We start from the raw sequence: 4,162 nt of genomic DNA, 5'->3' as shown, positions 1-4,162 counted from the left end.
CTCTGTACTTCCAGAACAACCTAGGGAAAATTGGATTAAACTTGAAGGGATGTTTAGCATTAAAAAGACAAAGATTGGCAGTACCTAATATTTTGTTAAGATAAAACAAAAGCCTTTGTTCTGTTTTTAAATTCCTCTTCTAAAAATAGAGAACATCTGAAAAGAAAATATCAGAATTGTATGTGCAAAGTGTTGGCAAAAGCATTGTGAGTCTTTTTTTCTAAGATTTTCTTGTGAAATTATGGAAAGTAGACTGAATTGTATTTTCCAATGGAATTCTTACAGTAGAATATTTGCATCTACTGAGGAATAGATTTTCTGCATTACTGTGCAGATGTTATGATTTTGTTTTTAATCAGAGATATATAATCTTTCTAGACATGCTCTTTTCAAATTTGGCTAAAATGCTTCAATGTAATTGAAACTGAAAAATTCCCAATGATCTTTGAAATTCAGAAATACTAAAAATTAATTAGAATAATTTTGAGTGTCAATTAATGTCAAAGATCCTAATTAGTGGATGGACTTGGGCAGATTCTTCATTCTTTTCTAGTTATCTTTCCTTCTCAGCTTGTCTGAATAATTAGATCCTTTCTATAACATAATCTGGATTTTTAAGATTCATCTTTCTTTTAGTCAAATAATCACATAGTTTAACAGTAATTTTAAGTCAAATTTTTTGTAGGTAAAGCCATCTTGATAAACATTGTTTTGTTTAGTAAAAAAAGTGGTATTGCTTCAGCCAGAATCACAAGCATTTGAGATAAATTTTTCTCTGTGAGTTTTTATATTTTTCTCATATAATATGAATATTGAACTAATACAACTTATTGAATATGGTTACTTTTTGCATGACTTCTGCTTCCTTGGCATTGTTCTTTGTCTTTTCTTTGTGCTTTGCTTCTTGGTCTCCTTTTCTTCTCCTAGAGGAGAAGCTCCTCCTTTCATAATGAAAACTAGTTTGAAAAGCTATGACATTCAGTAAAAGTCCTTCTATACCTCAGTGGAATTTGAGAAGGTCTCCTGCAGGGAGCAGAAGAGTGGGGTTGAAATGGTAGGCTTGGCACATGATTCCTTTGGAATCTCTTCCAAGGTTTTCTGTTTCTCTAGAATCATGGCCACACTACAACAAGCAAGGAAAAACCTTTTTCTGGCAAATTAAACATACAGAGTCTGCAAAAAGAGACCTTGCAACTTCTGTTTGTTGGGAAGAAAGAGTGTAAAGTATAAATTACACTAACCCTTAAACATCTAGAATAAAGCAATGAACATGTTCATCAGTCAGTGTTACATATGATCACTGAGACTGGTATGTGCTGCAGCTTCATCTTCAAAAGCAAGAGGACTTTAATGTAAGCTGATGCAGAATATGTACTGGAGAGTTGAAGGGAAAAAATATTGGCTGCAAATCCCTGTAAAAAGACAGAACTCCTCTCCATCCTCTTGCACTTCCTCAAAAGAGTCATCTGGGTCAGTACTGGTTTGGGATCTTACACTGGGACCTGGAAGGCAGCTATGGAAGTTAATTCTCCTGACTCTCCTATAGGCTCTGAGGAGTCCTTTATACCAACCCAGCTGTTGGCTGTACACCTGCAGGTGGGTGCTCTTTGCCGCCCCTGTACTGCTTGGAGACAGCTAATGGGAAGAGCTGAAACTCTGAATTAAGTGCACAGGAAGGAGAGGACAGGGCTAAGACACTCAAGTCACTGTGACCTGCCAAAGCACTCTCTTGCTCTTGTCACTTCCTCCAGACCTGAACTGCCCAACAGTATAAGCAAAAATTTTACTTAATGTGTTACTGTTACATGTAACCTGTTAAGGCATCTAGACAAATATTTAACTCTCATACCACAGCTAACTTACATTTGCCAAGTTTCTTGATGTCCCTAGTTGGAGAAGTACTAATCTTCAAATACATTCCTAAAGAAAATGAATAAGCCATCAGATTTGATTGATTGAAGCTATTACTTTTATCTAAGAAAACCTGATTAAAAAAACTTTTTTACTCTTCTTCACATTGTGTGTTTCTGACTTCACTCTGTTGTCCCCAAGCCCATTTATTTTTATATGGTGAAATTGTTGTTGACTTTCAGGAAAAGTGAATACAAACATTGTTCGTCCCTCTTAACCTGATCCATTTTTATTCTTCCAAATCTTCTTCAATTGATTTTGCATGTTTCTGTCGTTCTTGGTTTGTTGTGGATTTTTTTGGGGTTTTTTTTTTGGTTTGCTTGTCTTTTTACTAGGGAAGGAATTTGAAGCCTGGTCACAGGTTTCACTTTGGAAAGTCTTAAGCACGTGCTGGTGGCTGATGAGCCTACTTCCAATGTCCACAGTTGAATGCCAGCCCTGCAATGTGAAAATATAACTTCCTTTCCCAAGTGAATGAGTGCCATGATTTAAACATCACCCAGTTTTGCTGAGCACACTGGAGGATTTTGGTAGCAGGGGATAAATAGATAACAGATTTACAACTAAAGTTATTACGTGGGTACATTTAATTTGCCCCCTTTATAAAGTAGCTCCTGTTTTTACCACCTGATAGAAATCACTTTTGGTGGTTTCTATCTCAAAAGTCATCTGGACATGATCCTGGGCAACTGTCTCCAGGTGGCTTAGGAATGTGGGGTTGGATCAGATCGCTTCCTGAGGTCCTTTCCCACCTCAGCTGTCCTGGGGTTCTGTGAAAATGTGGACATATCCCACAGTTTGGCTGGAATGTTCAGCCGTGAGAGACTCTTTCACAAATGTTTTCTCTTAACCTTGTGCTTAATCTCTTTAACACATTCAAACAAAGTGTTTGAAACACTTTGCAATTATTGGGTCTGTAGCAATGGAAGTCTAATGTTGCTGATTATGTGGGAGCCATTGGGCCATTCCATACTGGTAGAGCCACGTTCAATTATTTTACTTTATGAATTATTAGACAGAAATGAATACCTTTATTTTAAATGCTACATTTAAACTCAGTGGGACATATCCCTCCTTGCACTGTGTAGTGACAATTTTTTATATTGTGGTCCTGTATCTATTATGGATCATTTATCTTTCATGGATGGCTGCCCCTTTTTTACAGTAAATGCTTTTACCTCCAACCTCACTATGTACACACTGAAAGTGCTGAAAGTACATAGCTAAGGAATTTACTAACAGAAAAAGAAAAAGAACTAATTGCATTTCAATGTACTTATTGGACTGTTGACTGCAAAGGTAAATAACTTTTGTAGCCACTGCTGAAAAAAAAGAATAATACTTTTCTGCCAAAGTGAATGTTTGATTTGTATTACTTTTTGAGAAGACACTAGTCAGTTTGCTGCTGTGGCCTTCAGAGGTGTTGGGAGCACTGGCCAACGCATTGACCTGTGTGTGAGCTGTGGGTAGAGCAACAGTGAAATTGAACAGCTGCCCAGGTCTGTGGCAAAATCCCCCTTGGCTTCCATGGATGCGTGTCTCTCACATGGTGAGTACCTAGGCAATCTCTAGTTGAAGTCAATAGTTTGTGAAGCCTTTGGGAATAGCCTGAGCAAAGTCAGGTCAACCTTGTGGTTGTGACTGAGCTGTGCCAGGAAGATGGTAGGGATGCAGGGAGAAAGTCCCCATGTGCCAAGGATGGGATCCAGCATAGTCATATAGGGTCTCTTGCCATGACTGGCCTCCTGCCGGCTCTGGTGGCAGGGCCACATCAGGGGTCTTGGCGGTGGAGAGCCATCCACCCTACTGCTGTGGCCGCTTGTCTTGGTCCTTGTGGCACGGCTGTTGCCTGCCCGCACAGGGGATTGGCTCTGTTTGCATCTTGTGTCCATCAGAAACCATCTGTCATCAAGGAAGAGCAAGAACTACGTTAGCAGACACGGAGACGGCTGGTAGACAGAGCTTGCAGCAAGGTGTCTTCCATCACACCTCAGAGCCTTCCAGCGCCATGGGTGTGGCAATGCCACACTCCCGGATGGCATCACCAGAGGGGTCCTGTGCCCCGGTCCTGCCCTGTGTCCCTTCTGGCCCAGGCCCACGGGTCACACCCGGCCCAGCCCCACCATGGCACCAAGGTGTGTGAGCCCCGCCCCCAGGAGCGCAGCCAATGGGGAGCCTTCCCGCCAGGCCTCGCCTCGCCCCAGTGGCCAGCGGGGTGGGCGGGGCTTCCAGGATGCAGCAGATGCAAATG

Source organism: Ammospiza nelsoni, chromosome 1 (genome assembly GCF_027579445.1).
Source record: "Ammospiza nelsoni isolate bAmmNel1 chromosome 1, bAmmNel1.pri, whole genome shotgun sequence".
Lineage (NCBI taxonomy): Eukaryota > Metazoa > Chordata > Aves > Passeriformes > Passerellidae > Ammospiza > Ammospiza nelsoni.
This window is presented reverse-complemented; position numbering follows the sequence as displayed.